Source organism: Asterias rubens, chromosome 7, assembly GCF_902459465.1.
Source record: "Asterias rubens chromosome 7, eAstRub1.3, whole genome shotgun sequence".
Taxonomy (NCBI): domain Eukaryota; kingdom Metazoa; phylum Echinodermata; class Asteroidea; order Forcipulatida; family Asteriidae; genus Asterias; species Asterias rubens.
In genome coordinates, this window is record NC_047068.1 from 6,352,610 (window position 1) to 6,366,056 (window position 13,447).

Consider the following 13,447-nt stretch of genomic DNA (forward strand, 5'->3'; position numbering starts at 1 on the left):
ACAATGTTTTATACTATCAACAGCTCTCCAATGCTAGTTACCAAGTCAGTTTTTTAGTTAATATTTGTTTTGAGTAATTACCAAACGTATACCTTCCCTTTAAAGTAATTCTTAACATGACAATTGCAGACCAACTAAATCTTACTAAAGCTATAGGCCTATGAGACATCAATGTTTTTTTCAGGGGGAAGAATCAACTTTCCCTGTCATATTTAAGAAACACATCATCTACTTGAAAATGTCATCATCAAAGATTATTCTGAGACTGTTTTAAGTCTTTTTTTCATCTGCTATTTCAGATGAATGATTGTAAGGATGTGTCTGAAATGAGAGTTTTGGCTACGGCTCTGGCTTACAGTACACAGCTCTAGCCGTAGCCGCATGCTTGTTACAGGCACACTGCACCCTTTGATGTTAACTATACTAGGTGCAGCTTGTTGTACAGTATTTAAACTCATTTTTATAAATATTTAAATGGTTGATGGATCAGAAGTCGTTAGCCTAAGTCACTCTTGTTGTATTGTCGTCAAGGTTTAATACAATTCTACAGGTTTAATGTAATTCATTAGTTGACTGTACATGTGGAAGGGGTAATTGTCCAGTCCACTCTGCACAAGTTGTAAAGTAGATGTTTAAGTGCCTCAGTGACGAACCTTTGATTTTTTTTTGTCGTAATTTTTGATGTGATTATGGTTCAAGGTTTTTAATTTAATTGGAAATGGAAGTGGATAGGAGACTGTGGATTTTCTAAGACACTTTCCGTTTTGTGGACAAGATTTTGATTGGGAAAAATAATGAACTTTGGAATCATGAATTATTGTTTTAATTTCTGAAAAATTCTTTACTTGGCAAAGAAAAATTGTGCTTAGCAATAATATTAACAGATACTAGCCAAATGCCGTGCTTACTCCTTTTCACTGTTCCCTAAACATTGTTTTCGAGCAATTTAAATAGTTAAGGGTTAAACAAAGAACAATTTACTATCAGCTGGATTTGAACCAACAACCTCCAGATTAACGGACTGGTGCTCCACTAATTGAGTTATCCAGCCCTATATTTTGGCAAACACACTATTTTGTCAATGTCTTTGTATTGGAGTGCAAGTCAGCATTCGATACAAATTTCAGCGTCACAAATTTGCAACAAATATTTCGGGCACAACTCCTGCGAAACATTCGCAGCGAAAAACAAGCATTCAAATTCGTAAGAAATTTGAACTGAGCTCAAGCCACGTGTTCAGGCAGTCAGCCTGACTGCACTACTAACTGGTTAAAGTGTTACACTATTTTTCAGTGACTCTTTAAAGTATTTAGGTCTACATTTTTGTCAAAGGCTTTGTAAAACACTCACGAAGCCAGCTCACAGGTATTTACTTTTACACAGTGTCAGAGTTTGCTGCAACAACAGGCCATGGGGCTTATAGATAGTGTTTGTTTTGTACGATGATATGGGAACTCACAAGAAAAGGTTAAAACCTTGTTTGCAAACTCGAATACCACAATTGTAGGTCAAAGAAACTAAATCTTCAGTCCTCGTTCATTTTTTTATCACAGAAAAATGTAGGATTTGTTTTTTGTTTGATCGGATCGTTTAAAAAATAGATCGGTGCCTAGAGATCAAATTTTGAGAAGATACTTATTTATAAGAAATCTGCACAATGGGTTGTATATGAAGTGTCAAGTGTGGAGGCTTGGTGCAATACAATTTACTGTTTGGGGAAAACAGAACATTGACATACCCAGGTTATCAGCATTTGTTTTCACACAAAGTTCTAAAAGATTATCGTTCAAAGTTGACCTATATATAGGGGAATAGTTCATTCAAAAAGATAAACATTTCTTGATATTTTGTGACCTTATTTTGAAGAGGAACACGTAATAACTCACAGTATTCATGTACATAATTATTCATGTATGTTGTTAAAGATGGATGTGTTTGTAAACATGTATTTTTTTTCCTAGCTTGTAACAGTAATTGGTAAATGTACATTTTAAGTGTCATCTCGGGTTTATCTTTTTTTCTTAAATTGACCAGGGTGCAAATTTCACAACACTGCTTACAGGTGAATTATTGCAGTTACGATGACCCCCTTGTTATCATGTCGGAGCCCAATCATGTTCAATTGTACTTTTTGGCTTCTTAATTGGGCATTGCGCCAATTTGAAAGTGCTCTTTGAATTGTACATACATGTAGGGTCATCGATTGAAAAGTACTCAAAAAGTGAATGACCCAAAAAAACTTATTTTGTGAGAAGTACTGCAGGGGTTGATTGAATGAAATATTTTGAGAAAGGATTCCCTTTCGACATAATATGGTTTGGACAAATTTGCACCCAAAGCCATTTGAGTCTGATAAATGATTCATGCAGGAATGGTTTCTCAGATTTAAAGGGAAGGTACACGTTTGGTAATTACTCAAAACAAATATTCACTTGAAAACTGACTTGGTAACGAGCATTGGAGAGATGTTAATTGTATAAAACATTGTGGGAAACGAGTCCCTCTGAAGTAATGTAGTTTTTGTGAATGTGGTATTTTCTCACTAAAATATTCAAAGACTTCTAGCTAGAAGTCTTTTATTCCTATCTGAAAGCACACAAATTCGTCCAGCAAGGGTGTTTTTTCTTTCATCATTCTCGCAACTTCGATGACCGATTGAGCCCAAATTTTCACAGGCTTGTTATTTTAGGCTTATGATGGGATACACCATGTGAGAAGACTGGTCTTTGACAATTACCAAACGTGTACAGTGTCTTTCACTATGGATGTGCTTCACCACTCAAAGTGCAAACATCGTGGAAAGCAGGTTGTAAAATTGAGTGACCAGTTCAGGCTTGTATTCTTGAGGTTTCAGGTTTAATTTTCTTATCTTGGTGTCGTCACTATCATGTTTCCTAATTGTAGTTTCCATGGATCACAAAGTTATAGGTAGACTTGTGGACAAGTCGGTAAAAAGAAACGTTACTGCCAGTAGCTCTTTTTAGATTCTAATTTTGGGGGATAAAAACTGATATATCTTTTGACATACTTTGAAGTGAAATTTTTCTCAAAATACTAACTCTTGAAAGCTGATGTACATGTAGGATTCTAACCAACAATTTGTGTTGCCATTAATTTTAAGAGTGATTATCAAATGTAAACCTTCCCTTTAACAGTGTCTTAAGAGGCTCATAATTCCAAAGGAGTTGAAATACTAACTTCCCTTCTTGTTCTTTTTTTTCAGGTTGTATTAATTTAAATTAAGTTCTTGTTTTTTATGCCTACCACCAATTTATGTTTATAAAGATAAAAAGCTGTTATATTTCCTATGGAAATGTTTTACTAACCCGGCTTCTATTGCCAGTCTTTAAGGATGGCTATATTAATGTTCGTGTTGCTAGGAGGCGAAGACTTGATCCTGTATTATGTCTTCGATCGAGGTGAACGATTTAGCTCGGAGCTGTGGCTGTGGGAGACTTGTGATGACTACTGATGGGCGGAAATTGGCTAAATGCTTTAAAATGCCTTATTTGGCACTTATTAATGCTCGGCATTTGGGAGTTCTGCATTTAAATTATCTGAACAGATCTAATCCTTGCGGGGGCATGTCTGTTTGACAAGATTTCATAATGAACAAAACATCTTCATGAAAGAGTCCTCAGCAATTATTTGTTATCAAATTTAATATGTGTGAGATTAAAATCTCTCCTCATCGTCCCCCTCTTTACTGACAGATAGTGGAATATGTATATTTGTTTCTTGATTATTACATCTTCGTGTCTGAGGATACGGGTGTGTAAGGTGTCGATGTTCTCGCCATTGTAAGACCAGCCAGTGTGGCTGTGAATAAGAACACCGTCTTAGTATCTCCTGGGCAAAGAATGTAATCTTTCAGTGATGGTCTTTGCATAATACACGCTTTAATGATTGATGCACTGCAAGCATTGCAAGTGTAAAAAACACCTCATTTGAAAGGGAAATTAATTGACAAAGTGGGTATTCTAAAATTTTAAAACCTGTATTGGATAAAACAGGAGTGTGCCATCTTGTGAAACGGAACATGAAAAGGAGGCTACATTTGCACTGATCTCTGACAGTATAGTAGAGATCAGTGGCTAACTGATGCGATAGTTGGGTTCCTTGACTAGCGTTAACACCACTGTCAGCATTTGTTATAAGGTTCTAGACAAACAATTATCCATGTTGGAATCATTTAGAATTTTTACAATCGTGTTCACTCTCGACATTGTGGCGTTTCTAAAAAAACGGGTATTACTGTAGTTCGTTTTGTAAAAATGTACATAAATAATAATAATAATAATAATAATAATAACAACTTTTTGCAATTAATGGTATACCTCTAAAGATGAGTAAATATTATTCACAGTGACAGGTTAAGTGGCAGTTGCATGAAAGAATTGACGGGATCTTAACCCTATCTTAAACAGTGTAGGTTTTGTAAAAAGTAGGTTTTGGGCAGTTTGTTAGAGGTGTGGAAGAGAGGGAAGTGGAATGTTTAGATATGTACCAATGGGTACAGTTGAGACCTTTGCCCAATTTCATAAAGCCAGTAAGCACAAAAACTTACTAAGCACAGAAAAGTATTGCAAAAAAGAAACCGGTTACCAGCCAAACTTACATTAAGTTTATACTGGTGTTACTGCATCCATGCCCCCTGGTCATTGCCTTGGTGCCATTGAAATGCTCTACAGTAGAAATTTACAATTTCCTCAAAGGGTGCCCTTTACCAAGGAAAAAATGCCTTGGTGCCCTTGCCCTTCCAAAAACAAAGCATACAGGCTTGCAATCTATGACACTAGCTACCTTTAAATATTGATAGTTGCTGATGAACAAATCAGTGTGTTAATTTGTGTTTGATGTTCAACCTTAAGAATAACAATGAGGGGACTGTTACGAGTCTAAGCAAGCAATCAAGTGAAACAAATAATTATATAGGGCTTTAAAAGGTTCCCGGTCAAATCATGAAATTTAAACAATTTTAATAATAGACACGTAATAAATATATTTTTATGTTACTAGCTGTTACATGTATGTGTTTCAAATACTTGGTCCGACTATGGCCAATGTGACTAGAAAAAGCACCTTTAAAGTTAAGGTACAACGATGAAGTTTGAAAATGGAAACAGAATTTTTATACAAGAAATAATGTAGTGACAACCTGAACAAACATGGAGTAAAAAGATCCAACATAAACAGATCAAAGGTTGTTTTCTCTAAATTTGTTAACATTCCCTGTTATTTTTGTAAGAGGAGTAAACAAAGCAACAACAACACTTCTCTGGATAATTTGTGTTTCAAGCAAGCATTCATCAACAAAATTACCACCAATAATGTTGTAACTTGTAATTCATGTTAAATATTTGTACAAATTGGCATTTTTCTGTGAAAAATGTGTACTATATTTTTAGGAATATTTATTGCAAACCTTTTCATGTAAAAAACAAAAATATCTGCATGCAGTCTTGTACTATGTCGTTGATAACAAATAGTACTTTCCGTCAAATAATGTACTTTAATTGGTAACATATTACAAACACTTTTAACATGTTTAAGTCAAGAGTCTGGTATCCAGACTCTTGTAATGGTACAATATGTGTTCGGGTGGGACAAGGTGCCAGACCCTTCCTTCGAGCCTCATTATGATTTTGTTTTTATTTTGTATGGCAGCATCTACAGTGTACATGTAGATACAACACGGTTAATGGTGCACAGTTGTGTAGTCTAAAAATAACCTGTACAGACGTGTAATTCTGTTATGTAAATTAATAACTGTCATAATTATTTTAGTCATCGACATTGTATAAAGTATATTTCAAACTCCTCAGGTTTTATGTAGAAAAAGAAAAAAAAATTAAGAAGAAAAAAAATAATCCAGTGAATAAAGTCTCTTGTAACACGTACTAATTCCTTTGCTCTTTTCCTTTGCGTCATCTTCTTATCTAGTGATCCGATTATCATAACTCAGGAGACAATCTTGAGAATTAGGGAAATCATCTTTCATCCAGGTATGTAAATCACGTACTTAAGGACCTGTGATAGAAGTATAGGGACGTATAATCGCTCATTGCAGAGACCTAGTAATGGTACATCCTGCTGACATTTTAGACCCTGCTTTTCTTGGGTTCGACGTACACCGGACTAAGTGTTGACTCTTTTTTAACCATGCTATAGATGTAACGAGACATCCTCAACCAGTCATCCGTGGCTATTTTATTCATTTGACACAGATCTGTTCACCGTGTGATATGGGAATAAGGATTCCCAACCCTTGTCTCTGGTGGATTAAGCCAGTGATCATTTCTTTACCCTGGGGCTTCAAGTGACTTGTGCAATTCAGATCGATACATGAATACTCAACGAGTCAAATGTTATTTCAAGGTTCAAGTTTGTGTTTCTAAAGAGTAAATTTAAAGCCCATTAGATCTGAGGTTTCAAAAGTTAAGTTGAGATGAATGCATTTTTTAATATACTCTTGAAAAGTTGGATATTGTTCAAATTTTAAAAAGACTTCCCCATGTTGTCTGCAAATATACAAGTCGTTTGTTGATTTGACCACAAGTTCTTAGCGGAGGACTTAATAAATTGCCTGGGTTGCTATTTACTCTGGATCAGGATTCAATTACATGTCTCTGCTTACCGTGGATTTATGCACTGACAGCTCAGAGAACTATAGGGGGCCGAATTCGCAGAAATCCGCAGTAAGCAGAGCCATGATATTGGGCCCTGTTAGGAATTGGACCCACATCCTTCCACATTCTAGAGTGGGAGACTTATACTGCCAAACAAGTGAGCTTGTAAGTTGACAAAAATCCTAGACCCGGTTTCATTAGGCTGCTTCACTTATTATGTGCTTACACTCCCAGTGCCCTAGCAATGTGTGTACTTCTATGGCCTGAGGTAGGGTTACGTGGAAAATTCCACCATTAAGTGTCATAAAATTGTTTTAAAGAAAATTGGAAATCTGAATTAATCTTCCCACTGCATGATATTTATGACATTTCCAGGAAGCTGACCAACCATTTGTAACCATTCAAATCTAAGGGCCATGTCACATGAGGCAATTTACGGGCAACCAGTTCCAGGCAATCTCCAAGAAGAAAAGGCATTCACATTTGAATGTTCACCTATTTCTCTTGTGGATCGTAAGATAATGTTTGAAAATTGACCCGTGTGCTACCAAAGTGGTCATGTAGTATGCACTGCAGTTGGTTGCCTCCAAGTTGCCTGCAAAAGTTGCCTCGTGTGACAAGGCTCTAAGGGTATAATATTAATATTATTTTTATCATACAATATTAATATTATTATACCTATTGTACTTTATCTACTGGCATCTCGAAGTGCTTATAAGGCTCCTGAGAAATACTCATCTTTGAAATTATGAGACCCATTTATGGAGCACCTTGTGGTTTACCATTTACATGTAAGTAATATGTCGTACACTGCAACCTGCCATCCATTATGACAGAAACCCCCTTTATGATAATTATTGTTTGGTTAGAAAAAAATTAATTATACTACAAATAGGATCTGTGGCTGAATGTCCTGTCCAAGGGACCAAGCAATTAACGGTTAATTATTTTGCTCAAGGGCAGCAGTACTGCCATTACTGGGAACCGAACCCACACTCTGAAAACACCAGGGGCCAATTTCATAGCGCTGCTTAGCGGCCGATTTTGTGCTTACTGTGCGATTTCTATTTCATAGCGCTGCTAACCGTAAGCGCACGAAAAGGCATGCTAACCTTCCGGTGCTTACCGCATGAAAATAAATGACGTCACGATGCAAATCCACGGTAAACACGCAATATGGCCGCCTAATTTTACTGCTAACCTGTGAAATACGCTAAGGCTTAAGCACATTTTTCTGCTACAGTAAGCACGCAAATTTGCTGACCGTTCAGCAGCGCTATGAAATTGGGCCCAGGGGCCACTTTCATAGCGTCGCTTAACGGTAAGCAAATTTAAGTCAACTATAGCAGACAAATTTGCTGAAGCCTGTGAACGTATTTCACAGGTTAGTAAGAAAATTAGCAAGAAATATAGAGGCAACCAACTGCAATGCATGCACAAGGAACACTTAGGCATGACAAGAGACTGTCTTCTAGCTGTAACTCATTATATTCCCAAGAAAATAATTACAAAAATGAATAATAAAATAATAATAATAATAATAATAAGACTTGTAATGCGCACATATCCACCCTGCTGGGTGTTCAAGGCGCAGTAAAACCAAAAACAAAAACAAAAACAAAACACAACACAAAGAAAAACAGACACAACAAAATTAGTCATTGAAAACCTGTGACATAAGATAAGTTTTGAGAAGAGACTTTAATTTAGCGGTACAAAGACAAGATCGAAGATTAAGTGGTAGAGAGTTCCAGATGCATGGCGCGGCTGAAGAAAAAGACCTGTCACCCCATGAGTGTCGAGACTTGGGTTCAATGAGGAGAAGCATAGAACTTGATCGAAGATTCCTTGATGGAGTGTAAACTTGAAGCAGTTCAGAAATATAGTGGGGAGCCTTGCCATTAAGAGCTTTGTGGACAATGAGCATCAGCTTGAAGATGATTCGTTGAGAGATGAGGAGCCAGTGTAGTTGTTTCAGAATGGGGGTGATAGAACAGGATTTTCTAGACAGTATCACAATGAGGGCAGCAGTATTTTGGAGCCGTTGAAGTCGGGAAATCTGGTTGTTAGGAAGACTGTAGAGAAGAGGATTGCCGTGAATAAAATGTGAATGAGTTTTCTTATCAGAGATTGCTTTGAGCTGGATGACTGTAAATATTGTTGAGCATAACATGGCGTTTAATATATCAAAAGTGGAGAATGCTAAAAATGTTTGTAATTTTCCAGAGATGATGTCATTGTCAACACATATCTTGGATTTCGGTAAACAATTTGAATGTTTGATTTCTCTGAAATAATATTTAAAGCAACTCCACATGCGATACATACAAGTAAGTAAAAATACCACCTATTAAATAAATGTGCCGTGATAAGTGGCCTTCTTTAATACCAAAAACATGTCAAATGCAGTGCATATAATTTCAATAGAAATGTCCGATATATGTAATTCTCCAGTGACCGGGGGTGACAGAATGTCTGGAAGCATGATACTTGTGGGACACCTTGGGGACAAGGATGATCCAGGCCATCCAAATAATGTGTTTGAATTTGGGAACAAGGATGTGTGAGATTAAAACCTGCAAAAAAACATCGGTTTTGGGTTTCAGATTCTTTATTGAGAAAAAAAATTAAAGAGGGAAAACTGATCTGTTTGTGCAGATTCGGTGTTAGGCAGGAAGGACGGTTTTGAACAAATTTAAATTTAACTGATTATAATGGTGGTTGCAATGTACTCTGAATTAATGGTCTTATAGAAAAATGGTTTTGAATTTGAAGGGAGGGTAAGATAAAGTATTGGACCATCACTTTTTCACTCATTATGATTACCAAAATGGTTCCTTATGACATCATTGTTCTGACTTTTTCCCATATGAGTTTATAATAGATGTTAAATTTGCATCGGGGATAAAGAATATTAATTTTGGTTTTTACCCGTACACCGATGTGTGTTAGCACTGTATACTCAGTACTTTCCCGAGTCCTGTGAAAAAAAAAAAAGGATTTGAACTGCCTCCAGCTGCCGGGCAACCTCGGTAGTCTAGTTGGTAAGACACTGCTCTAGAATTGCAAGGGTCGTGGGTTCGAATCCCACCCGAGTACCATATGAGTTTGTAACCATATGTAGGATATTTCACTGTTAAAAACTACACAGCTTGAATGAAATTCAAAATACTCTTCCAAAAGCAAAAGGTTGAACCGCTATAGCCCAGGAAAATTCATTAAATAAAAGTTTAAAGCAAAGATGCAGACTAAATAAGTGCAAGTCGGGCTGAAATAAGCAATTTCATAAGCTCTTTTAATGCAACAATAGATTGATAAAGAGATCGTCAATTGCCATAATCAAATATTTGCTCACTGGAACGGCGCTACAGAAGTAGATTAAAGAGCAGGATTTCTTTATATATGAAGAAAATTACCAGGCAGACCTAAAGTAAGTCTGAATTCAGATACAAATCTGAAATGTCTCATCCCGGTAATTACAGAATTCCACCGAAACGGTTATATATTGGTTATGACCACAGACATAAAGAACTTTTATGTCTGTGACTATTGTTTGAAGCTTTGCATGGTGTGGAGAAATAAGGAGAAACTATAAATAAATAGTAAACTTGCGGTGTTGGCTCTGAAAAGAGTCGGTTTGGTCTTGACGTTTCGAACAGTACTCTGCTCGTTTGGTCTCGACAAGCAGAGTATACTGTTCAAAACGTCAGGACCAAACCGGCTCTTTTCAGAGCCAACACTCACCCTAAGAGATTTACACATGGTTGTACCCGCAAGTTTACTGTTTATTTATAGTTTCTCCTTATTTGTCTGTGGTTAGGACTGCCAAAGGGAACAAGGAAACAGTATGCTCGGCACTAGAGATGTAGATATACATATAAGAGCAAGATTTCTTTATGTTTGGAGCAAAATAATGGCTACTTTTTTCAGTGGGCAGACATGAACAAAGTCTGACTTCAGAGAAAAAGTCTAAGACTTCTCATTCCGGACAGCCTGATAAGAATACCACAGAACCATGCAACTTAATTAACAATAACAACAACGATAATAGTCCTCACAGCGCCCTCGTATGTCTACAATAAGGTAGGCCTACTCAAGGCATTTCAAACCATTTTAATTTTTTGAATTTGTTTAATTATGAGACTGATTTATGTAGCACTTCTAAGGGTGGGCGCTTTGTCGCATTAAGCGTGCAACTATCAGGAAACACAGGGCAACCCCCTTCTTTTAGTGATAAGTAAAACTGGGTTCTTTGATGTGCATTACACTTTAAAAGGGACCTATGGCTTTACAACTCATCTGAAGGACGCAGCAATAATCAGACCTGATACTTCATACAGGCAACGAAGGCGATTGCCTCCATGCCCCCTGAGCATTGCCTTGGTGCCCTTGAAATGCTCCAGTATAAACTTACAATTTCCTCATAGGGTGCCCTTTACCAAGGAGAAAATGCCTTGGTGCCCTTGCCCTTTCAAAAACGAAGCATACAGGCTTAAGGACACGAGTGACAAGACTGCGACTCAAACCCACACTCAGCTGATCAGAAACGACAGAGCTTGAATCCGCTTCTCTTAACCGCTCAGGCCATGGCGCGCCAATGCGACACAACAGTAACACAAACACTCTCCTGAGAACTTCAACATGAGTAACTTGAAATAAAACCCTTCATAAAATCAAATGTTATTATTAATAATACATATACCGTATGATGGAATAGTATTTTAAATGTATGCATAGTACATTTTTATATAACTTAAATTTGGTACAAAGCCACTGCCTGGGGTGTGTTCTACTCTAGTGCATAACGCAATTGTTTGCCAACATAAACCCACTTGAAAAAAGGAAATGTGAAACAGATTGGCAGTTTTCACCCATCTTAAAGACACTTGACACTATTGGTAATTGTCAAAGACCAGTCTTCTCCCTTGGTGTATCTCAACATATCCATAAAATAACAAACCTGTGAAAATTTGAGCTCAAATGGTCGTCGAAGTTGCAAGATAACAATGAAAGAAAAAACACCCTTGTCACATGAAGTTGTGTGCTTCCAGATGTTTGATTTGGAGACCTGAAATTCTAAATCCGAGGTCTCGAAATCAAACTCGCAGAAAATTACTTCTTTCTCGAAAACTATGTCACTTCAGAGGGAGCTGTTTCTCACAATGTTTTAAACTATCAACCTCTCCCGATTACTCGTTACCAAGAAAGGTTTAATGCTAGCAATTATTTGGAGTAATTACCAATAGTGTCCAGTGCCTTTCATGAGGGGCTCCAAGGTCAAATTCAATGTACTGATGAACTTATTTCCAAGTTGAGTCCCCATGAAAGTAGAGGAACAATTACAAGTTTTTAACCTTGGGTTAAATGTTGTAAGCTACAATTTATTTGATGCTCTTTCAGAGCGATTTTTTGTGCTATTCAAAAGGACAAATTTGATGCCATTTTGAATCAAAAGCATCAACAGTCAGGAATGAACTAAAATTTCTCAGTACAAATCAGTTCAGACTATTATTTGAAATTTGACGTCATCCAACGTTTTTAAATTTTGACAAACTTTTCACTTAAAGGCAGTGGACACTATTTGCAATCGACAAAGACCAGTCTTCCCACTTGGTGTAACTCAACATATGCATAAAATAACATACATGTGAAAATTTGAGCTCAATTGGTTGTTCGAAGTTGCGAGATAACAATGAAAGAAGAAACACCCTTGTCACACGAAGTTGTGTGCTTTCAGATGCTTGATTTCGAGACCTCAAATTATAAATCTGAGGTCTCAAAATCAACGTGGAAAATTACTTCTTTCTCGAAAACTACGACACTTCAGAGGGAGCTGTTTCTCACAATATTTTAAACTATCAACCTCTCCCCCATTACCAAGTGAGGTTTTATGCTAATAATTATTTTAAGTAATTACCAATAGTGTCCACTGTCTTTAAAAGGGTGTCAAACAATGTGGTATTTCACACCACTTTAACCCAAGGTTAGGGATTTTGAATTTGTACACCTACAAAGGATTCTATACATTGGTAAAAGCCTGGATCACAAAATTGAATTTGACATTGGACACCCTCTTCAACTCTTTAGCAAAATGTAATGCATCTTTACAATATGTAATAATAATAATAATAAGACTTGTAATGCGCACATATCCACCCTGCTGGGTGTTCAAGGCGCAGATATGTGTTTGAATACTTGGTGAAGTTGATACCTAGTCCCACTTTCCTCCTTCAGATGAGTTCCCTTAGAGTTCCCCTCTCACACTTGCCATGGCAGATTAAGGTAGGGTTTGGTTAGAGGATGATCTTACAATGTCTCCCAGTTTCATGAAAAGTTAAAGATGAACTTTACATCTTCGACATGTCAATTAAGGAGATTCCAAACCAAGAATTGATCGACACTTCTTAAACCCTGGTTTTTCAAACCGTCCAATTGTTTGAATCCTTTATAAAAGTTAATATGTACAAAACACTAACCTTTGAAAGTTCAATTTTTAAAGCCATTGGACACTTTCGGTAAACAGTATTGTCCAAAGGCCCACACTTCATGTATCACAACTTACATATAAAATAACAAACCTGTGAAAATTTAGGCGCAGCGGTCATCGGAGTCGGGAGAAAATAACGGGAAAACCCACCCTTCTTTCCGCACGTTTCGCCATGTCATGACATGTGTTTAAAATAAATCTTAATTCTCGATATCAAAAATTGGTAATTGTTTTAATGTTTTCTCATAAAGTACAGCATTTCATGGAATAATGTTTCAAGAGAAGTCTTTCACCATTACCTTCTGTAAACCCTGTAAGTTATTTGTAAATC